Source organism: Manis pentadactyla, chromosome 1 (genome assembly GCF_030020395.1).
Source record: "Manis pentadactyla isolate mManPen7 chromosome 1, mManPen7.hap1, whole genome shotgun sequence".
Lineage (NCBI taxonomy): Eukaryota > Metazoa > Chordata > Mammalia > Pholidota > Manidae > Manis > Manis pentadactyla.
This window is the reverse complement of record NC_080019.1, coordinates 127509470-127534176: the sequence shown is the minus strand read 5'-3', so window position 1 is coordinate 127534176 and position 24707 is coordinate 127509470. Positions and strand designations below refer to the sequence as shown.

At 39.6% G+C, this 24707-nt stretch overlaps 1 long non-coding RNA gene across 2 annotated transcripts in view; it reads left to right on the top strand.

The window, feature by feature from the left end:
* LOC130683592 (uncharacterized) overlaps positions 1 to 24707 on the top strand; it is a 347925-nt gene that overhangs the window by 131554 nt on the left and 191664 nt on the right. For both annotated transcript variants that reach the window (XR_008997405.1, XR_008997406.1), the window contains exon 2: positions 868 to 985. This is a non-coding gene — a long non-coding RNA (uncharacterized LOC130683592). The remainder of the gene's footprint in view (positions 1 to 867; positions 986 to 24707) is intronic.

Genomic DNA, 24707 nt, shown 5'->3' with positions numbered 1-24707 from the left:
AAATCCTCTATAGGATATATGTGGATACCCCACCTCAAAGAGCCAGGACATAACCACCCACTCCTTCTTACGTGTGGGCTGGGCAGTTACTTCCTCCTGAAGTATACAGTGTGGAAAGCAGGAAAAAGTAACTTTACAGCAGAAAAGCCTAACAAACATCACTTCAGCCAGGTGATCAGGTCAATATTAACAGTCATAAATCATGTTGATAGTATGTACCCTTGATACGATAAAAGGTGGGCACTTTACTTTTGTGATCCCACCACTCCCAAACCCAGGACCCTAAGTCTATCTATGAGAAAAATCTCAGACACATGCCAATGGATGAACATCCTACAAAATACCTAACCAGTACTCCTCAAAACTGTCAAAGTCATAAAAAACAAGGCAAAGTCTGAGAAACTGTCACAGCCCAGAGGAGACTGAGGAGACGCAATGACTAAATGTCATGTAGCATCATGGCCAGAATCCTAGAACAGAAAAGGCCATCAGGCAACAAGTAAGGAAATTCAAATAAACTAAGGATTTTAGTTAATAACGTATCAACATTGGTTCCTTAATTGTAACAAATGTACCATACTAATATAAGACGGTAATAGGGGAAGCTGTGTGCAGGGGCTATATGAAAACTCTTTACTTCTGCTCACTTTTTCCATAAATCTAAAGCTATTCCACAAATGAAGTCTTAATTCAAAAAAGATGAAAAGGAAGGGGTAAGGCTATGATGTACCAGGAAGTGAATGTCCTGCCTAGATAGCATTTTGCAGGCTGAGCAAAACACAATGGATTTAGCTTGCAATGAAATCTGCTCCACTGATGTCCAATTCTTTGTAACCCTTAATCTAGTCTACCTCCTTTATTTTGCAGATAAAAGGACCAGAGTCTCACCATCAGTGAAAGGTTTACTGATGTCACACAACTATGAATTACAGTCACGATTCTGGAAACCAACTGCCTTCACTTCCAGCACAGCACCCTTCCCTCTGTAAGTAGCCTCTGCCATGAGCGTGATGCTGTGCTAGTGAAACCGGCAGACAGCAGTGACCAGAGTGGTTCACTTTGGCTCTTCAATTTTAGATAAGTGTGGCCAGACCAACACTGAAACTTACAAGAAAACCAAAGACAAGGAAACAGAATTCTAAGCACAGCTATTAGAAGAACAATTTTAACATTTGTCAATTATTCTTAAGAAACAAAGGAATAACATAATTCTTGATCTTGTCATGAAATTTATAGCAGCTGAAATTGGTGAACAAAGAACATCAAGCTTTTTTTTTTTACAGTGGTAATGAGGATAGAATAAATGAAAAAATCTGGGAGTTTTAAAAAATCTTAAGTTGTTTGAGTAATACAGGATGAGATGTTTAAGTAGGAGTGAGAATGCAGGCTAATTCCTTACTTTGCCAAGCTGTAATTTTTATGACTTATGGATGTGGGGAAGTTGTGGTTCCTATGGCCAGGATCCTCACTGAACTTAAACCACTTGATGATGTAACTGGCCTGTTGCCAGGCTACTGCTCTCACACCCGTAGGCAATAAGCTATGATTGCACTATATAGCGAGCTGGCCCAGTGCTCTGGGCGGAGGCAGAGATGCTAGTGCTCTACCTACTGTCTGGACAACAAGCTGGGTAACACCCTTTCACCCCAAGAATGCTCTACTGTCATTTCTTTGGTCACACTGAATCCATAGTGAACTTGCCTGGGGCTGAAACCCACTGGCAAGACATGTACATGACAGAACCTGGTGATGAAGTTAGGGAAATGTGGTTGAATACTTGGATGTTGTAATGCACTTTAGATAAACTGATATTGTAAATAAGCAATGAACATAAGATATGAACATAAAATAGATTCTTTAGAAATCTTACTAATCTTTTAACATGGGAATATTCCACATTAATCACTAGTTTGAAAATTGACTATTTTTATTTTGAAAAATGGGTTATAATTTTACAGGCTTTCAAAAGTCAATTAATGGTTTTTAAAAGGCATACTTAGTGGAAAAGAAATATGGTTTTCCTTTCAACATCACATCAAAACCTTGAAACTTGACAGACTGGCTGAAGTTCACATCTTCTCTTGTGTTAAAAATTGGTAATATTTTTGAGCACTTGCTATGGATTATCTCATTTAGTGCTTAATATAATGCTCAGGAGAGGAATTATTGTTTTGTAACTTTAAAGATGTGGACACTGAAAGTGACATAGTAAGTGACAAAACTGGGACTTAACATGTACTTGCCCCATATGTACTCAATGTACTTTAGCTGTTTATTAAAAAAAAAAAACCCTGATCATGCCATGTGTATTTAAAACCCTGTAAAAGCTTTCCATTCCTATTGGGAGCAAGACTTGGGGAAGTCTTCCTCTGTGAACCCCTTGCCACCCATCCCCTCCTTAGAGATGAGGTGGCCTTGTTATATGGCCCTATATAGCAAATAACCCTAGATAACAAATATCTCATGATTTTTATTTTATAGCACTTATCACAAATCCAATTATATATTTGGTTATCTGTTAAATAGCTTTTATCCCATAGTCTGTCAGTTCCCTGAAGACAGAAACTGTATAAATTCATTGTTGCCTCCCTGGCATCTAAAACAGTCTCTGGGACATAGTAGATCATGAAGATATTCACTGAGGGAATGAATGGTAAAGGGAAATTTATTTAAATAGGACAGGATAACATTTAAATATAGTACCTTAGATGCTTACTTTACTTGCCTTACTCTATAATCCATGTGGGAGACTCTCATGTCAATAAGACTGTTACTTTCAGAATTAAATGTTTTAAGATGGAGTTCTAGATAGAATTGTTCTGGACTGACATCTATTCTTTATTCAATGATATGAAAGTGGGGTGTCATTATATCAAAGTTTATTATGCACATTTTTGTATTTACTATTTTCTTCTGGCACTACCACATCAAGAGATATCTAACTGTTGTAATCATTGACCATACTATTACCTGGGTTTTTTTTTTTTCGGTTGTTTACCTTTTTTATTATGGAAATTTCAAATGTATTTGTATTTGAAAATTCCCATAATGAACAAGTAAAAGTATAGATACATATAAATATTTATATATCTGCATATATAGATGTACGTACAGACAGGAGAGAGGGGAGTAAATTAAACCCTATATACTAATTATCTAGCTTCAGCACTTATTTAGCCATTTCTGTTTTATCAATACATCCATTCCTACATCTAGTTAGTTTGGAAGCAGTTCCCAGACATGTCATCTCATTATAAATATTTAATTATGTATTTTTAATAAGAAAAGGGCTCAAATAGGATACAACCTTAATACCATAAAAATTTGGTATTTCTTTAATATCATCAAGTATCTTGTCAATGTTCACATTTCACCAATTGTCTTATAGAATTTTAAGTTATTTTTTTGTTTTTTTAAAATTGGATTCTAAATGAGATCCATATACTGCAATTGGTTGGTATCTCTTTTAAACTATAGGATTCATTTCTGTTTTCTTGAGTACTTCCTAGAGTCAAATAAATCATTCTCACTTTAAATAGAAGTAGTTTAGCCAATACTTAATCTAAAATTAATTCTATGTTTGTATCCACTCTGAACAATTGTAGGTTCTATTAAATAGCTACCATTTCTAGTTGTAGTTTGTAGCATCTTAACAATTTAGAAATAAAAGGATCCTTGTCAAAATTCATATGGCCTAGCATCAGGCCCTTACAACCAGAATGGAAAAAAGAGAGTTTTGTGAAGAAAAGAGAAGATTCCCTGCCTTAAGTTGGTCAAATTCTTTCAGCCAGCTTACTATGTTGGCTATTGCATGGCTGATGAGAGGAACTAAAGGAAAATGTGAATCACCCAAAGGAAGAATCATGACTGTCTTTTAGAGTGTCAGAAGTTGATAGGATTTTTAACGTTTTCTCTACTCCTGGCTCAAGCTAAGTGTGAAAGGATGATGAAATAACTTATACAATACTAGTCAATCCATCTAGTCCAAGAAGCTCACCAAAGGCCAAAATATAATCACTGTGAATATTTCCTCCTCTGAGAACTGCATGAGGAGTTTAATGATTGAGAGAAAGCAGAGGAAAACAAATATTTTCAAAAAATTTCATGTTATAATGATTTTGGATATTGTATATTTGCTTTGTCTGGATAGCTGACATCTCCCATTTTTCAAAATCTGTGGAGGGTTTGCCTGTGCTAACCAATTCCCTTATCACACTCACCCATTTGTCTTGTACAGGACTGTATATCTTCAGTTTCCAAGGATTCCTTTTACTTATTCTGGTTGCACAGTACACTGCCCTTAATAAACAGAGAACCTGCTACTGACCCACTGTGCGTAGCTCTTCCAGGAGTGGTAAAGGGATGGTGCTTAAATTAAAAGTCATCATTTCAAAGACAGCTATTTAGGATTACAGCTGTGGCTTTGAAACTAAGCAAAGGGGTGTTTCTATATAACAATCAGATACTGAACAATGAGCACTGAATTCTAATCAGCTGTTTTTTCATTTATTCACTCACTCATTTACCTTATACTTACTAATCTTCCATTATGTTTTAGGTCTGTGGTTCTCAAATTTGATTGCAAATTACAATTAGTTGTTAATCTTAAAACAAGAAGAAACAATGATGCTCCCTTTAGCATATTCTAGGGACTACTCACTCAGCCTATTCTCTATTTAGCACTTCTTTTAACCCTAATATTATTGACTTTTGTCTGAATATTTTAGGAGCACTTCCATCTAGAGCAGTCCCTTTAAAATACACTGTAGAGATGGTTTGTGGGAGGTAAATTCCCTCAGCTTTTGCTTATCTGGGAATTGTTTAATATCCCTCCTTCAAATTTAAATGATAATCTTGCTGGATATAGTGTTCTTGGTTTGAGGCCCTTCTATTTCATGCATTAAATATATCATGCCATTCCTTTCTGGCCTGTAAGGTTTCTGCTGAGAAGTCTGATGTCTGTCTGTAATATTTTAAAAGGTGATTTTAAAATGAAAGAGCTAACATATGTTAGTCAATTAATTATACTGTTCTTCAGGTGGAATTGATCAATTGAGTCATTTAGTATAAGAACATTTACTTCTTTTTTATTGCAAACTCTGCTAGGTACTGAAGTGATTCAAAATAAGTAAGATGTAGTTAGTTACTTGGAAGAACTTAAAGAAAAGAATATAATCAATCATAATTCAAAATTATAAGTGCTATAATAAGGTATGCAAATAGTGTGTGGGTGGGGGAAGGAGGGAATAAACAATTTAAACCTGTGGTAAATCTTCATTGCAACCGAGGGTGTCTCAGTGGGGCCTACTCATACTTTACAAGATGGTGCAACCAAGATGGAATGGTTTTTGATGGGATCTCACTATGGAGGTGGTAAGTTAGGTCAATAGTTCATTATTTGAAGAACGTCTTGGGAGATGGTTAGAGGAATGCTCAAAGTAGTAAGTGTATTCATTCTGATTTTCTTTCTAGATGGTCTTTCTTTATTTTTTTTTTGCTGCATTTTACTTCCACTTCAGAAGCAATTCTGGGTGATTTTTAATGGTTTGTTAACACTCCAAGGTAGCATTCTGTGTTTGGCTTTTGCAGAAACCACTAATAAGATTTAACAGAGAAATAAATACAGATGAAAATAGGAGCTAGATAATAATAGTAATTTCACAACCCCTTGCCCCCAAGGAGTTTAAAGCATCTTGTGAAATACAAACAAGGATACAGAGAATCCCTGGTGGGACGGTGACAAAAATCATAGCCTCCATTTAGAGAGGTAGTTTTTCCTTGGAATCTCTGCAGAGAAGAGAGGTGATGGGATTATTTTATAGCTACCCTAAAAATATCCTTGAGGGAAGAGTCTTCTTGTGAGAAACCATATTTTCTACACAGTGGCTGATGGTTATGGACACATTCATTACTTGTTATAACAATAGAGACTTCCAATAAACATTTGCTATTATCGGCATAAGTCAGCATTTGGTTAAGTGAGAAACTTCCAGACTGGATCTTAACTGTCTCTACCAGAAGGTTTATCTGTCTTACTTGGAGTTATTGTATATTTAATATTTGATCCTACTCTTCTGTCAGTTGGTTTTACCCTACCACGCTCACTATGGGATTGATGCCGGCAGGAAGCTCTCTCCTAAAACATAGCTTTGTCTTACAAGATAGTATTTTTTTTCACCTTTATTGAGGAGTAACTGGCACAGAGGAATCATATGTATTTAAGGCATACAACTTGATGTTTTGATATATCTATACATTATGAAATGATCACCACAGTCAAGTTAATTAACATATCCATCACCTTACAGTGTTATCATTCTTTCTTTCCCTTTTTTGTGCTGATAACACTTAAGACTTACCCTTTTAGCAAATTATATTATAGTATGTTAACTGTAGTCACCATGTTGTACAATAGATCTCTAGAACTCATTCATCTTGCATAATTGAAACTTTTAATCCTTTGATTAACATCTCTGCATTTCTCCCTCACCCCCTGCCCCTGGCAACCACTGTTCTACTTTCTGCTTTTATGAGTTCACTTATTTTAGATTCCATGTACAAGAGAGATCATTCAGGTTTTGGCTTTCTGTATCTGGCTTATTTTATTTAGTATAATGTTCTTTAGGTTCATCCATGTTGTTGTAAATGTCAGGATTTCCTTCTTTTTTATGGCTCAGTAATATTCCACTGTATGTGTATATACCACATTTTCTTTATTTGTCCATGGACATTTAGGTTATTTCCATATTTTGGCTAATGCTGCAATGCACATGGAGGTGAGGATATCTCTTCAAGACCCACATTCCACTTTCTTTGGCTATATACCCAGAAATGGGATTGCTGGATCAAATGGTAGTTTTATTTTTAAGTTTTTAAGGAACCTCCATACTGTTTTCCACAATGGCTGTACCTATTTATATTCCTACCAACAGTACCCAAGTGTTCTCTTTTCTCCACATCCTCACCAATATTTTTTTATTGAGATGTAATTAATGTAAATATATATATGTGTGTGTGTATATATACACACATATATACACACATGTATATATAATCATTATGTTGTACATTGAAACTAATATGTATATTGTACCACAATAACTCTAGTTAACCCCCATCTCACATATAGTTACAAGTTCTTTTCTTGTGACTGGAATTTTTAAGATTTACTCTCTTTGTAATTTTCAAATACACAATATGGTATTGTTAACTATAGTCACCATGCTGTATATTACATCTCCAGAGCTTATTTTATAATTGGAAGTTTATACCTTTGACCACCTTTACCCATTTCACCCCTTTACCCAACCTCCCTACTGCCTCTGGCAACCACCAATCTATTCTCTGTAGGTATATGAATTCAGGATTGTTTTTGTTTTTGTTTTCACTTTTAGAATCCACATATGAAGTCATTTGGTATTTATCTTCTCTGTCTGACTTATTTCACTTAGCATAATGCCCTCAATGTCTAGCCAATATTTGCAAATTGCAGGGTCTCCTCTTTTATGGCACAGTAATATTTCATTGCATACACACACACCACATTTTCTTTGTCAATTCAGTCATCCATGGACACTTAGGATGTTTCCATGTCTTGGCTACTCTAAATAATGCTGCTGTGAACTTGGGGTGCATATGTCTTTTTAAGTTTATGTTTTCATTTCTTTCATGGAAATACCCAAGAATTGCTGGATCATATGTTAGTTCTATTTTTAATATTTTGAGAAACCTCCATACTGTTTTCCATAGTGGCTGCACCAATTTAAATTGCCACCAACAATGTGCAAGGGTTCCCTTTTCTTCACATTCTCACCAACACTTGTTATTTTTGTCTTTTTTGATAACAGCTGCTCTATAATGGGTATGAGGTGATAATGCATTGTAGTTTTGACTTGCATTTCCCTAACAATTAATAATGTTGAACACATTTTCATGCATTTTTTGGCTATTTGTATGTCTTCTTTTGAGAAAGGTCTATTCAGGTCATTTGTTCATTTTTTAGTTGGTTTATTTGTGGTGTTTTTGCTCTTGAGTTGCATGAATTATTTATTTTGTATGTTAACCCTGTATAAGACAGATGGTTGGAAATATTTTCTCCCATTCCATAGGTTGTCTTTTCATTTTGTTGATTGGTTTCCTTTAAAGTGCAGAAACTTTTTAGTTTGTAAAAACTTTTCAGTTTGTAGTCCCACTTGTCTATTTTTGCTTTTGTTGTCTGTGCTCTTGGTGTCGTAACCAGAATATAGTTGCCAAGTCCAGTGCCAAGAAGCTTTTTGCCTCTGTTTTCTTCTAGTAGCTTTATAGGTTTAGGTCCTGCATTTAAACCTTTAATCCATTTTGAATTGATTTTTTTTATATGGTGTTGATTTATGAAGGTCTAGTTTCAGTCTTTTGCATGTGGACATCCAGTATTCCAAACACCAGTTATTGAAGAAGCTATCCTTTCCACATTATGCATTTTGGGCACCCTCATTAACCATAAATGTGTGGATTTGTTTCTGGGTTTTCTGTTGTATTCCTTTAGTCTATATGTTTGTTTTTATGCCAGTACAATACTATTTTGATTCCTGTAGCTTTGTAACATCTTTTGAAACCAGGGACTGTGATGCTTCAGGCTTTGTCCTTCTTGCTCAAGATTGCTTTGGCTACTATGAGGTGATGACATCAGGATTTTGATATGGGTTGCACTGATCTGTACATTACTTTGTGTAGTATGAACCTTTTAACAATATTAATTCTTCCAATGCACAAGCATAGGGTGTTTTTCCATTTTATCTGTGTTGTCTTTAAATTCCTTTATAAATGTTTTATAGTTTTAAGTGCCTTTCACCTTTATGGTTAAGTTTATTCCTAAGTATTGTACTGTTTTGGTTGCTATTGTAAATGAAATTGTTTTCTTAATTTCCTTTTTTGATAGTTCACTGTTATTGTACAAAAACGCCACCAGCTTTTCTATGTTGATTCTGTGTCCTGCAAGTTTGCTGAATCCATTTATTCATTCTAACACTTGTTGCTGATGGTGTTTTGAGTGTTTAGGGTTTTCTGGAGGTAAGATGATATCATCTACAGAGACAATCTTTCTTGATTTGGAGGCCTCTTCTGTCATGTTCTGTCATGTTTAGGATGTGCAAAAGTCCATTGACTAGAAGTGGTGAGAATGTGCATCCTTGCTTCATACTAAATACTAGAGAAAAAGCTTTTAGTTTTTCCCCATTATGATATTAGCTATGGGCTTTTCATATGGTCTTTATGGGCTTTCATATATGGGCTTATGTAAAATATCTTTTAACAATCTACTTTAAGCTGATAACAACTTCACTATCTCACTTGCATACAAAAACTCTAGACTTTCCTCTCCCCTCTCCACTTTTTATGCTCTTGGTCTCACAGTTTACATCTATTTATATTGCATATCCATTAACACCATTTAGCTACAGTTATTTTTAATAGTTTTTTTCATTTAACTTATATTTTAAAATTAAAAATGATTTACCTATCACTGTTACAGGCCCTGTGCCAGACTCCATCAGCTCTCATGGACAGTGTGTTAAAAATCAATCCCTTGAATAGCAGCTAGAAAAGCTGAGGCACTAGATATGTGATCCAGTTACTTTTAGGGAGAAGCTAGTGGCTTTGTTTTATTGCTGGAGTGACTGGGGGAAGGAGCCTTGGGGAAGCACCCACACACCCATTCAAGCTCCCAGGGGAAGTAGTGATTGCTTCCCCACCGGTGCCCAGAGACAGCTGAGTTAGAAGCCAGACCTTCAGGTGTCAGCTTGTCAAGATGGAACATTCTAGGTGCAGGCTAACTCCTGTCAGGAAGCAGGTGAGAGGTGGGCTTTATTGATTGCTCATTCTGAGCTGGCCAAGTTGGAGATGTGGGAAGTACTCAACTGTCCATTGAAAATATAAAACCACCTCTTTCTAAATGTGTGTGCTCCTCAGGGACTAGTAAATGCCAGGCTGCTAGCTTCCAGGGACAGATGTTAGGAGCAGTTCTTCGAGTAGCATCTGAAAAAGTTGGGGGACTAGATGTGCAGTTTGAGCTCTTCATCCTCAGGGAGAGGGTGGGAGTGGGGATTCCCTCCTGAGTGTTTGGAGCTGTGCCAGTGATGGCCAGAGTGTGTCTCTGCTTTTCCTGCCCATTTCATTGTGGGTATTCTCAGTTGCCTGGTATGCAAGAGTCTTTCAACTAGTTTCCGAATCTCTCAAAGTAAGAGTTCATCCATGTATAGCTGTTTATTCCTGCATTTGTGGGAAGAGGCAGAGTCTGTAACCCCATATCCCACCATCTTGCTGACATCACTCTCCTAGGAACATAGTGCTTTTTGGATAAAGTAAATTCTTCTGGAACAAAATGTTGAATGAATTTTTTAAAAAACAGGTTTTCTTTTCCTCTCACAAATGAATGGCTTAATTCTGTTTTTTTGAATTCACCTTTTGGGCTTTTATGTGGAGGCTATTTTCTAGCCAGTAAAATCACTTTCTAAAAAGCATTCTTGCTTTGACATCCAAATCCAAGGAGATTGTCATGTTGTCTGGTAATGGTTTTTGGCACTTGTCAGCCTCGTCTCACTTCCTGAGGCAGCCATCGCAGATCTTTTGTACTCTCCTTAATAGTCTGTCTTATGCCAAGTCCCTTCACTTTCAACAGGTGGCCTTAAATCTCATTCACAGAGTGTAGAGAGGCCCTGTTCTTGTTCCCCTTAAACTTGCTGTCTTCCCTCCTTTAAATATCTTTCTCTTCTCCTTCCTGATGAGAAGGTTTCTTTCCCTTTTGCTGTTTGTGCCTTGGATTTAAACTTCTGCATCTCCCTCTGAATCTTGCTCCATAAGTTTCCTCTCTTCTTAGCAATGATAAAATCTCTCTTTCCTCTGGATTGCCTTATAAAACTATGTACCCTCTCCGCCTTGGCTCACTTGCTCCAAACTCCTACCTCAGCCTCACTGTGACCTCCGATGGATTACACCAGTGATCTCATTGCTCATCAGTACCTCCTGCCCATGTCCAATTCCATTCTTGTCCTGCTGCATTTTGTTAATCACTCCCAGGCAAACACTGCCAACTCCCATGCCTCTTTTTCTGTTCTTTGGTTTCCTACTCTGTAAAATGTGCTTAATAGAAGTGCCTGTTTCATGGGATTGTGGTGAGGGTTAAATGATTCATGTAAAATGCTTAAAAAAGTGTCTTGCTCATAGTTTCCTGTACATGATGGTGATGCTTTTTGCTGCTAGCAGTTCTGCCCGATGCCTGCAGTGATGAGACTCTAATTCCTCATCTTTGCTTTCATAATCCTCCATAAATTCCTCCTCTTTCCTAGCCTCATCTTCTGCTGTGCCACTCCATATACCCTTACCACTGCATTTCAAGTTCCTCATTGTTTCCTGAATGTATCCTGTTGTTTCACATCTCTATACCTTTATATATTCTATTTCTTATTCTTAGAATGAATTTTACCAGTTCTCTATCAAGCTCATTCCAGTTGATCCACTAAGACCTATATTTATCTATTATCGAATAATGATTATCTATTACTGCATAGCAAATTAATCCCCAAATTAGTGACATAAAATAATAATAAATATTTATTTTACACATAGTTCAGGAATTTGGAATTGGCTTAGCTGGGTGGTTCTGGCTCAGGGTCGCTCATCCAACTGCAGTCAGGATGTAGTCAATCTGAAGGCTTGCAGCTGGAGGCTCTGCTTCAAGGACTGCTTAGTCCGTGGTGGTAAGTTGGCGTTTGCTGTTGGCAGGAGACCTTACTTTATGGTAGATTGCTCCTTAGGGCTGCTGGAATTTTTTTACAGCCTGAAGGTTGGCTTCCTTCAGAGTAAATGATTCAAGAGAGACGAAGGCAGAAGTGGAAATATCTTTTATGACCTAGCCTTGGATCCCACACACACTGTCCCTTCTCAGTAGTCTGTTGGTCACCAAGGTCAGCCATGAGGCCGTGTGGGAGAGTACTGTGCAAAAGCTTGAACGCTAGGTGTCACACTGTTGGAGCCATCAACATTTCTGTGATCTTCTCCCATCTCCTACAGGTAGATTTGTTAATAGTTATCTTTCTGATGCTTCTGTAAAAGTCCTTATAGCATTCTGTGGTTTGTTTGTGTGTTTGTTGTTTATATCTGCCTTCCTTATGAGATTATAAATAATTCAAATGTGGAAACCATGCAATTCATGTCTGTTTCCCCTGGGCCTGTGAAAATTTATAGCCACAAAATGGGGGCTCAGTAGATGCAGATTGCATAGAATTGATTCATTACATTACATATGGGGTTAAATCCTATTTAGCATTCAAAACTTATCTTCTAGGACAATAGTTTCTTGAAATGGAGAACACTGTGAGGTTAGTGTTGTTCTTGAGAACCAAATCATATTATGTACTCACAATTTCTCTTTCTTATGTTTTAGCAGGAAAAGGTTCCATCTAATTTATGTTATTACTTGAACCCAAATCTATAATTTTGTTTTCCTGTAAAAGAGTGAATCCCTGTCTTGTACTTTGTATTGTTTATATTTATTTTCTACACCTTAAGTGAGATGATTTGGGTGAGGTCATTCCCACAAAAACAACTCTTTTGTCCAGATCTTTGCAAAAGCTCAACTTTACTATTTTATATGATACATTATAAAGTTACTGTTTTATTTACTTTAAAGGAGATTAAAAGTTAAGTGAAGAATGATACAAGTAATGGAAATATTGTGGCTATATATTTTCTAGAAATGTTTCATTGAGGAGTAAAACAAGCAAATGGTGTCATTTTCTCTAGACTTCAAGTGCTAAAACTAATGGCTTATGTAAGAATAGCTTTCAGATTTAATTCTTGTGATCAGTATTGAAAGCATACTATCAAGCTTTTTTTACCTTTCACCATATTGAGGTGAACTCAAGAATTCCCTTTGAAACATGAACTACATAACAAAAGTCTTAACTTAAATAAGCAATTGACATTTGCAAAAGAGGAAGCAAGACTACAATTTATCTATTCAGTTGCTCAATAAATATTTATCAAGGACATAATATGCACTCAGATGGGTTTGTTAGAAACTTTCTGACTTTGAGTATTATTTGGGTTTATTTTAACTTGTAAGATTTTACAATGTTAAAGAGAAAAACACTCATCCTGCAGAATTTTCATTGTGTGTTTTTCTCTGTTTTGATTTCCCTTCTCTTACTACATTCTAAACTTATTTTCCAGGATTTGTCTCAAACTTCTACTCTTCTAGGAAGACCTTGCCATCTAACATTCTCTGGGAGAGAGATAGGCAGAAAAAAATGGAGACCAGTCCAACCCCACATATCTAAATCCTTGTGACACAAAGTGCCTTGTGACTCAGACCACTGGCTCCTTAAGGCTCCAATACATCTTGTTTTTCATGTCAACCTATTGTTTAATAAGTTTTATAGCCACCATGTTCTAGGTTTAGAGACCCCTTGGTCAAATAATCAATGGACCAAGACACAACTTGTGACATACACATAAGGTAAATTTAGTGTCCTCATAATAATACTAAATTTCCCAGCCCTGGGTGGAGATTTTACATGCTACTGCTATATGTTGATGATGTTGCAACATACATATATATGTGTAATCCAACTGGATGTGTGCTCATTGAAACCCTCCCTATTCATACCATGTGACCTGACAGCTGATGAATAAACATTTTCACTCATAATAGGAGCTATCCTGTTTCTTCTCAGGGCGACTCTCTGGAGCAGCCTGCCTTTGTCTAGCGAGGTGTTTCTGTTTCCTCACTTCTCTAATAAAGTGCACTGCTTGCTTGCATGCTCCTAAGTCTTGGTGTTAAATTATTTTAATACAGGAATGCAAGGACCAAGGACCTTTTTCTAGAGTCTGCCCGTGACAGTATGGGCTGACTCCTTCCACAGCACCCCTTTCTGTTGCCTTTCTGTACTGTAGTGGACTCAAAAAGGAAGACTTGAACAGCAGTTTCTCCTGCAGATAGCAGTGGCTGTGTGACAGAGTGAGGACTAATGAGATACAGAGGAAATTACCACTAGGAAAAGCTGCTTTCTTTTCCCCCTTTTTCTTCCTACTTGGAATATGTAAATGAGACTAGTGGGTCAGGAAGCCATTTTGTGGCTCTGAGGACAATAGACACACTAAAAATGGCAGAGCTGGAAGTTCTCAGAGAGCCTAGTTCCCTGATAACATTATTTAACAAATACACCAGCTCTGGACCATTTCCTTCTGGATTTTTTGTGTGTGTGGTGTGTGTGTGTGAGATAAAAATAAATCATTTAAGCAACTGCATACTGTCATAGTCTAATATATTTAGCCAATATACTCTTCAATCCATGCATTTCAAATTGGATTGAATTCAGAGTTTAACTTTCTGTAAGTTTAGAATGTTGGGAAAAGCCCAATGGTTCAGGTATCCTTTTTCTCTTCCCTCTTCCTTCCTTATTTTTATGCATTCCAAATTCTACATTTAGTACTATGATTAGAACTTAATATAATAAGTTTCTATAAATTTCTTCTCTTGAATATGTTATATATTTTAAAAGTTATCTATAATTATGCATGATAATATTTTCATAAAGCCTTATGTAATCCTCAAAAAAAGTATGCTTACCATCTGTATGGCTTGATGGTTGATTTTCTGTCATATGGGAAAGACAAATCTCTAAGACTTTAGTTAAAGATATCACAGAAGAAATGTACGTAAATATATGAACATTTGTATTTCCAAAGTACTCAGTGTGCACAGCAACTACCCTGCCTGTTTTCTCTGGTGATAAGGTAATATTTGTTGATTATTTGTCCAAATAACAATTAATCTTGATGGTATAGAATAAACATTTCAGGGGCCATGGCTTTATGTTCTAGTTTTATTCTAGTAAGAACTTGAGTGAACTTGAGTAAGTTGTTTAAACTTCTAATTTATAAATAGAAATAGAAACATTTGACTTAGGCTCTTCAGTATATTGTTGTGAGAAGCAACAAATTTGGGAATAAATCAATTAGGTTGGGATAATACAATGTATTATAAAAATGCAAAATGCAATACTATTAATTACTAATAAAAATTCTAGAGTAGGAATTGTTTCAAACCAAGGATATTTGCTATGAAGGTGAAATGTAATGTTTGAAGGTGAAGTTTAATTGTGTGAAGGTGGAATTTAATGTTTCTCCTACACCTTCCTTTTTTGGGAGGTTACATCAATGAAGACATTAAAGAGTGAAGAAAAAAACCCACTTGTTTTCATAATACCATTTCCAACATCACTTTTGGGGTGATTTTCCTACTGAAATCAGTCTGTGTAATGTTGTGTGAGGTAGATGAAGCATCAGGAAACATTAGCATATTTCTTTCCAGGCTGTGATTAGGCTACTAAGAAAACTTATTTCTTGTGAGTTCTCCAGCTTCCAGGAAAGTTGCCAGCAGAGAAAAATGTTCTGGGGGAGGAAGGTCTCTCACAAAATGAATGCATTGAAAATATTCATTGCTTAGGAAATAGAGAAGCAAGAATATCAGTTCAAAAGCTATAATATCAGCCATGATCATATGGAAAAACCAAAACACCAAAAGAAAAACTTTCTTGCTAACTTTCTACTGTCTCAATGATTCATTCTACCAAGAGGTGAATGGGAGAAAAACAATCTGAAGGTGGCCATTTCCCTGCCCAAGTTTCACTAAATAGATTGTAAGATACAAGCATATTCAAGATCAAAGTCCTGCATGTTGATCCGAAAGGCACAGATTCAAGTACTTCTCTGGGAATAGAGAAAGCCAGCATGTGACCTGACTCACAACCCTCTCAATCTCTCCTAAGACTTGTATTCCAAAGCCTTATGACTTTTGTCTGAAAAATCATCTTTTATATAAGGTCTGTCAGGCTTGAACTGACCCTTTACTAAGACATGAACTATTTTATACTGGGTTGCTTCTGGATACAAGTAAATTTGAGGGGCTTTGGTCATGTTTACTTTTGTGTTAAATATATGTAGACTTAGAATAAGTCATATGAAGATATCTAGTTGGGCTTTATAGGAGAATATATTTAACTGGGTCATCTCCACAAGTATTTACCATAAACAGCCTATCCCACTTACTAATAAAATGTCAAATAATATATCATTTCTTGGGTTACAATTTTAAAAAGTATATTGTCTCATAAATTGTAATAGAAAGATTTTTTTATTCTAAATCACTATATGTAAATTGTTATGTCCTTTTGATTAAATCAACCTCCATCCATTTCAAACTGTTTAAAATTGCATTTTGGAAACAATAAGAATATTTGTTTATTCTTTATTCTGAATAATACATAATAAAGTAGCAAAATATTTGATATGATTTAAAAATAAAAAAATATTTTACTTTATTTCATCTCCCAAATTCCATTCATTATAGCTCTAATCACTTCACTGGATTTTGGACACTTGTGTCTGTCTATGTAGACTTACTACAGTCTGCATGTATCTGCTCAAAACAAAAAGTATAAACATTCTTTACCTATAAAGGACATTAGGGGCAGCTTCAAACTAGATTTTTGCATTTCTTAATAGGGTGTCTTGGTATTTGGTAATTACTAATGAATGTTCCCTGTGGGTTTATGTGAAAGCCTGGATCACCAAAATTGAAGAGAACTGATCTCACTTCAATTATTAAATTTCTTGCATGTAGGAGATTGTGTTTTTATTTAACAGATCTTGTCCTATATGGTCACTATAAGGTTACCAATATTGTCAGTCCTCAGTTCTCTCAGATGGTGGCTGGTAAACGAGCAATAACCTATAGGAAAGAATCCGTTATGATTTGAGGGGGGATAAAACTCTTCCAGGTGAACGACATAAGAATAAAAGCATAATGGAATGGCCAAATTCATCTACATAATTCATCATAATTGGTAACTGGTTCTTAGCAAATTGACTTGATTCAGTTGGCTATTAAAACAGTCAGTTGTCTGACTAATATAATCAATTATTTTTCTTCCTGAAGTGACTTGAGATAGTTGGGTATAATTTTTGTAACATTATGGAGGCCAGACTTGGAATTAGGAGAGCGAATGTGTATACATACACACCATATACACGTGTATAGTAAACTAGAGGGCAAATGTTTCTACTGCAAGAACAGTGATCCAAATATGAGGTGCACATCGTGCTCTTTGGCAGCTCGAGATTCCTGTTCTGTGGTGGCTGTGCAGTTTGTCAGTGGTGTCAAAGCAGAGGTTCCAAACAGCTTTATGAGTGACTCATGAGCATGCATGTGATTGCTTCTCTACTTCTGTAGTGAAATATTTTATTTGTAGGTCTCTTTCAAAAATTCCTAAAATAGAATTTTATTCTACTTGTTTTATTTACTTTCTTGAAGATAGAACAAAACAGCCATTTTGGGTTTTTGTTGTTGAGTTTTGCATAAACGTATGCACAAAATTAACTTACTGTTATCTTCTTCTGCTCAACAAATAGTTATTCAACTTTATTCTAGGTGCTTGTGCCTTGGCAAGATTCTGGAGATAGAAATATAAGTCCTGGTACTTGACTGTGAAGAATTTACTGTGTAGTCTGGGAAATAGACACCTGAATGATTACGATAATATACAATAGTAAGTATTGTAAAGTATGAACAAAGTGCTGATAACAGCTGTGAAACCATATGGATATATGTAGATATAGCTCTGAGACAAGAATACACATCAAATTCTTTAAAAACAACCCTGGTAGGCTAACCAGTGATGTAGTATACTTTTTAATATTTTTGGAACATACTCTCTTCAAATACATAAAATATCTAGACTCTGAAAAATTAAAAGTAAAATAGTCATGAGATTGGACCAGTGAGATAAAGCAGTTTGGGCAAGGTGGGGGTAAATGAGGGTAATAGGGAGACAGAGTGTTAAGGGACCATGTGGGTGAAAACCTTCTTGTCAACATCAAGTGAAAGATGAAAAGTGTTGATCTTGGCAGGTGAGCTGTGGTCACTGCGGAGTCTGATGGTCTTACCTAAACTTACAGCTTCATGGCTTGATTGGGCTAGTTGAGCAGAAGAGTTTGAAGGGGCATATATAAACGTTCAAAAGAGAGGAAGTTACACATTTTTGAAGATAGTGAACAAGTAATAATAGGGCACCTGAGCAGATGGTAACCTTTCCTGTAGACTACTAAACTTTTCCCTATTCACATTTGAGTAGATTTTTTTTTCAGAATATAGAGTCACATCTAATCCTTAAATAAAACCTGGAAAACCCTTTGCAGATTATCAGCCATTACTTCACACTATTCTTGAAAATAAGTGCATAAGTACTTGCTTTTGTTGACAGCCATGTGAATAATATCTAAAAAAAAGAACAGTAAAAACAAAGTCCTGTGCCTTCTTGACAATCGTGATATGGAGGATGAAAGACGTGGGTGAGGAGTTGTGCAAGGGCTTCCTACCTCTCAGGCTAGGATTTTAATTAGAGATTAATTTCTTTGTCCTTCATATATCAGGAAGGTCACACTTTCTTCAGTGAAATACAGATAGCTCTATCATTATCTTATGAATTTGGGGAAAAAGAAAGGTTAAAGGGGGAGGTAGGAAGGTACTAAAGAAAATTCATTTATTCATTAATTTACTCAAACAATACTTATTTTGGAGGTTAAATAGCATGTCAGTCCAAAAAGGGTCAAAAGTTTCTGGACTCAGATAACTAAAGGAAGGAGGCTGGAACAATGGGAAATGGTGTTTGGGGGTGGGGGGAATTGTTGAAGTGAAGCTGTGAATGGGGAGCTGGTACTGGCAATGACAACAGCTAGGGCAGTGTCACCTATTATTTTTTCTGTCACAGTGCATAAAGACAAATGTTAGAAGTTTATAGCGTATCTGTACAGCCATCAGAGGAGACTGCCTAACGCTGGGGGTGATTGGAGGGGGACTTTGGAGGTTCCTACCCTTCTCAACCCCTGTGAGGGTGGAGAGCTTGCTACTCAGGAGTGGTGACCTATCATGTGGCCCTGGGGGTGGGCAGCTGGGCCAGAGAGAGGAACAAGGAACCGAGAAGCCAACATGTTGGAAGGCTCATACACACAGCTACAGGAATCACCAAGAGGTTGTATGGAAGACAGGAACAGTGCTAAACCAAGAACTAAAATCTCCAAAGAGGGCTGCAGATAACAGAGGCAAGGAAGATGGGTATCAATTGTTATCAGTTGGGTAGGGCTGCCCATAATAAATACCCCAGACTGAGTAGCTCAGATCTTTACCTTCTCACCACTCTGGAGGCTAGACATCTGAGATCAGGTTATTGGCAGAGTTGAAGCTTCTCTCCTTGGCTTCTGGATTGCTATCTTTTCCCTTTGTCTTCATATGGTTTTTCCTCTGTGCATATTGTATTTGTGTTCACATTTCCTCTTCTTATAAGGACACCAATCTGATTGGATTAGGGCCCATCCTAATGGCCTCACTCAACCTTTATTACCTCTTAAAGACCCTATTTCTAATTACAGTCACATTCTGAGGTAGTGGGAGTTAGGACTTCAACACATGAGTTTGGGGGTCACATCTGAGCCTGTAACCCTGATGATTTTTGTGTTGTTCAGGTTGGAGAGGGAGATTAAGAGAAAGGGAATGAGAACTGTCTGAAAGGGACAAAAAAGAACAGTGAAGACACCTACCCTGACTCCAGACCTGCTACTATCAAGGCCACCCTGGAGAGGGTAGCAGGGAAACCTGTGTCCTCAGGGGCACCAATGAAAGGAAAGGAGCGACACACAGCAGCAATTCACTGGAGAATTCCGCTTTATTAGGGAAATGTGCTGGGTTATATAGGAAGGGGCATGGGGTGATTGTGGTGTTACTTCTACGGGGCTGGTGGCTATTGGCTAGGTGCTGGGATTAGGGGGGAGAGGGGTGATTGGGCTTCAGTGGCGCCGGCGGGAACCAAGGACCCGTAAGAGAAGCAGGAGGTTCGCCATCTTATGGGTGGGGGCTCTTCATTCCCCCCTTTCTCCTCTATGGGGTTGTGGACGTTGCTTTCTCTCTGACTGCTTCCTGCTGAACGGGGGCGGAGAAGGGAGTGAGGGCTTGAGGACTGGGAGGAAAGGGTTGATAGGACTCCCCACAGTAAGGACGAGTAGATGTGGACTTCTTCAGGTTGGAAATCAATGAAGGTTCCCTGTAACTATAGGTTGAGGACTTGTTGATTCTAATGGTGCTAAGAGGATACAGGTGCCAGAAGCCAGGCGTCTGCGGCCATTGTTTCTAGGAACAGTTTCCAGTGGAGAGAGGGGTCCATCTCAGCGTGTGGTGAGGAGGTTACGTGAGGGTGAGGGATCTTCTGCGGCTAAAAGCTGGTAGTTCCTGAGTAAAAGCTGGTTGAAAGTTTGATTAGAGATTTTACCGACTTGGGATTTGATAAACTTTACTATACAAGGTGAGAAGAGACAGGCGAGTAGAATGATTATTATAGGGCTTGCAATGGGCCACAGCCAGGTGAGGAAGGGGTTTGTTAGTATTGAAGAGAATGGGTTGGAATTGGAAACAGAGTGTAGGCTGGAGGCAAGGTCGGTGAGTTTGGTAATGTCAGTTTTTACAATGCCGGATTCATTGATGAAATAGCAGCGCTCTTCTCGAAGGAAGACGCAGGTGCTGCCCTTTTCAGCTGTAAGCAGATCTAAGGCCCGCCAGTTTTGAAGGGTGACCTTAGCTAGCGAAGTGACCTGTCTTTGGAGGGAGGCCAGGGAATCGGCAGTGGATGTCAGGACTCCCTCAAGTTTGGCGTTGAGATCTTTAATTGCCCATAGAGAGTGACCCAAGGCTCCTCCTGAAAACCCTGCCCCAATGGCTGAGGTGGTCAAAGAGATACCAACCATGATGGGAAGGAAAGCAGCCCTTTTTGTGCGCGAGGGCAAGGGAGGTTGGAGCTCAAGAAATTCTGCCATGCTGTAAAGTGTAAGCTGTGGGATTAGGGTGATGAGAATGCAGGGTATATTGGAGTTGGGAGGCAGTGAGTTAAAAAGACTGCCATTGCACCAAAAGAAGTGACCTGGTTGCATAAAAGTCTTAGAGCTGGAGGTAGGGGTGTAGATAGACAGTGAAGTGCGCTGGAGGGGGGAGGGGTTGGGCCTACACAGTGGTGGATGGTGAGATTATCTGCGTATTCTGGTTCCCACAGGGGTATGTCTGCCAGGGGACGGAAGGGTTGTCCTTCTGCATGGAAGGAGTAGTTGGAAATATTAAGGGGCACCGTGGCCAGCAGTGGGCGCTGTAGTGATGCACACAAGAAACAATTGGCGGTGTTGAGGGTGTGGTTGAGAAAGATGGTGGTGTCTTGAATGAGCTGTAACCAAGAGTAGGAGCGGGGGTAAGAAGATGAAGAGGCGCCGTCAAGAGTTTGGACAATAACTTTTTCAGAATGTCCGATGTCTGATGCAACTTGAGAGATCTGGGAATGAGAGGGAACATACTTTCGAGAGATATGAAGGGTACCGTGGGGGGTCGAAGACCCCCCATAGTAAACTGAGGCTGTGACTCTGGTGGCCCATGAGAGTTCCAGGGATCTGGGATTGATAAGGAGAATGAGCTGTTGGGATATTTTATGAAATGGTTGGAGGAGTAATACTGTGGGTACCGGGAGTTACCCATGTAGTGAATGATGCAAGACCTGTAGGGACATCCCCCGTAGGTGTCTGGCCATCGCCTGCAATAGGCTTGTTTTTGGTCATAGAGGAAGCAGAGGTAGGGAGAATAAAGGTAGCTGCTAGTGAACACTTCAGTGGAGGGAGGAAAGTGGAGGTATAAAGGCTCGGAGCAGCCTTTCAGAGGGCAGTCTGATGTGGCAATGAGGGCAGTAATTTTTGTTTGATGCTGTGTGTAAGTCTGTCTGACTTTGAATCACCATACAAAGGAGGCTGGGGTGGCGGGGAAGACAATAGGAATGAGGAAAAAAAGCAAGAGAGAGTGAGGGAGCAGTAAAGGAGGAAAAAGTCATGATTCGGGTATGGATTGCAAAGGGGGTGAACGGGATTTTGGAGGAAAGAGGACAGTAAGGTCAGGAGTCTGGAGGGAGGGAGAGTCTGTAAACTTTTGTAGGTTAAGAGATCCTTTAGGTGATGTGGGGACAGAATGGTAAGGGGCGCCCCGAATGTCAGTTTATGAGCTTCCTTCTGCAAGAGCTGTCCAGCGGCTAATGCCCATAGGCAGGGGGCCCATCCCCGAACTGTGGCACCTAATTGCTTGGAAAGATAAGCTACTGGGGCAAAGGATGGGCCATAATATTGGCCTAGGACTCTTAGAGCTTGACTGGACCTCTCATGAGTGTATAATGAGAAGGGTTTTGACAAATCAGGAAGATGGAGAGCTGGGGCTTCCACAAGGGCTTGACAGAGCTTAATGAAGGAGTGTCGGGGTGAGGAGGATAATGGTTCTTCAGGGGGGCCCTTGCTGAGGTCGTATAGGGGTCTTGCCAACAGGGAGAAGTTAGGGATCCACGCTCTAAAATACCCAGCCAGGCCTAGAAAGGAAAGGATTTCTGTCTTGGTTTTGGGAACGGGCAGGACAGAGAGGAGCCATTTTCTGTAAAAAATCTTGGGAGGAGGGGTACAGAGGGATAGGAAAAAAAAAAATGCATCCTTGAGATCTAGGACTGAGAAGTGGGAGGCCGAGGCAGGGATCCGCGATAAAAGGGTGTATGGATTTGGAACTAAAGGATGGATAGGGACGATGGCCATGTTGACGAGGCGAAGGTCTTGGACAAGGCAGAAACATCCGTTGGTTTTTTTAACAGCTAATATGGGGGTATTAAATGGGGAGTGAGTGGGTCTGAGGTAATTTTTGTTTAAAAGATCTTGAATGATGAGTTGGAGGCCTATGAGGGCTGAAGTGGTTGGGGGTATTGGGCCTGACAGATATACTGAGAGGGGTCACGTAATTTGATAGAGGCAGGAGGACATAGAGCCACGGAGGGGCTTGTAATGTCCCAAACTTTGGGATTTACAGGGTGTATGAGGGCGGAACTGGAGCTTTCATTGGGTAGAGGGGGGTCGTCGGCTATGAGGGCCATTAGAAAGGGAGTACTGGGTTCTGTGGGAGTGGATATAGTTATGGAAACATGGAGGAGAGAAAGGATGTCCCGTCCTAGTAAGGGGATGGGACACTGGGGCATAACCAGGAAGGAGTGGGAGAAAGGTATGGGATTGTCCTGGATTGTGCATAAAAGGGGGGGGGGTTTAATGGGAAAATCTGTTTACCTCCTACCCCGACTATAGGAGTAATGGCAGGCGTGGTAGGGCCCCAGTATTCTCGCAAGACTGAGAAGGTGGCTCCTGTATCTAGGAGGAAGGAGATGGGGCAACCGTCTACTATTAAAGTAACCCTGGGCTCCTGTTTGGTGAAGGAAATGGTCGGGCGAGAAGCCTCCGGGCCCCGTCAATCTTCTTCTGCCAGCCCCACTACGGCGGGCTTAGGATGGGGGTTGTTCGTCCAGCCTCCCCTTCGGGTGGTTGGGCAATCAGACCCCAGTGGCCCTTTTTGTGGCATCTGGGGCATGAGGTGGTAGGAGATATGGGGGAGGGGCATGCCCTTGACCAATGTCCCTCTTTTCCGCACTTGAAACAAGCTCCTGGGGGGGGCTTGTTTGTAAAGGGGCGCCCAGGTTGTGGTTTTATCAGCTGGGCCAACATTTGGAAATTGGCCTGATCAGCCTTTTGTTTACGGCGTTCTTTCTCCTCCTCCCAGTTATGGAAGACTTTAAAGGCCACTGTTAGGATCTCAGTCTGTGGGTAGCGGGGCCCTGTTCTAACTTTTTGAGTTTAGCTTTAATGTCGGGGTAGCTTTGAGCTAGGAAGTATGTCATGAGGACATGTCTTCCGTCAGGCGTTTCTGGGTCCAGGCTGGTGTACTGTAATAGGGCTTGAGTGAGTCTGTCTAAGAACTCGGAGGGAGCTTCCTCCCTCCTTTGAATTATGTCTTGGAGCTTTTGAAAATTGACTACTTTACGAGCTGCCTTTTTCAGACCTGCTATTAAGCAGCAGGCAAAGATATCTCAAGAGCGGAGACCCACGGCGGTGGGGGACTGAAGGGTTCTGGCTCAGTCTGTGGGGGAGAAACAGGTGATGGGGGCAAAGACACGATAATTTTGGGAGGCACTCGAGACCGAGTCTGAGGGGGGCTGGAAGGCTCAGGCTTGAACTCCAGGGTGGGTGAGGTGGGGGAGGAGATGGTGGTGGAGGAAGGGGGAGGGGCTGTTGTAGGAGAGGAGGGGGAAGGGAGTGAACGGGAGGCTTCTGCGGGGGAGATGGCTTGCAGGCTAGGAGAACTTGGGGGTAGGCGGGGGGAGGAGGAGGCGGCGGCGGCGAGGGGGGTGGGAGAAGGAGGCGGAGAGCTTCGATATAGGGAATCTCCTTCCATTTTTTCAGGCGCTGGCAGTAGTTAAAGAGATCGCGAGTGATGTTAGGATCAAGAGCTCCCCCCGCGGGCCATTGGTTGTTATTGTCTAGGGGGTATGTCGGCCAATCTTGGGAGCAGTATTTACGGAGAAGTTTTGGTTTTATATCAGGCGTCAGGGAGCGGGTGGCTAGATGCTTGAGCAGGCATTCAGGAGGTGAACTTCCAGGGAGGGATGAGGAGGCTCCCATGGCTAAAGGACAGAGAAGGAGACAAACAGGGGAAGACGAACGGAGATCCTCGGACTGGGAGCAGACCGCAGGGAGACAAGGGGCGTCCCCGATGATCCTTGGGGGTCTGCGGAAAC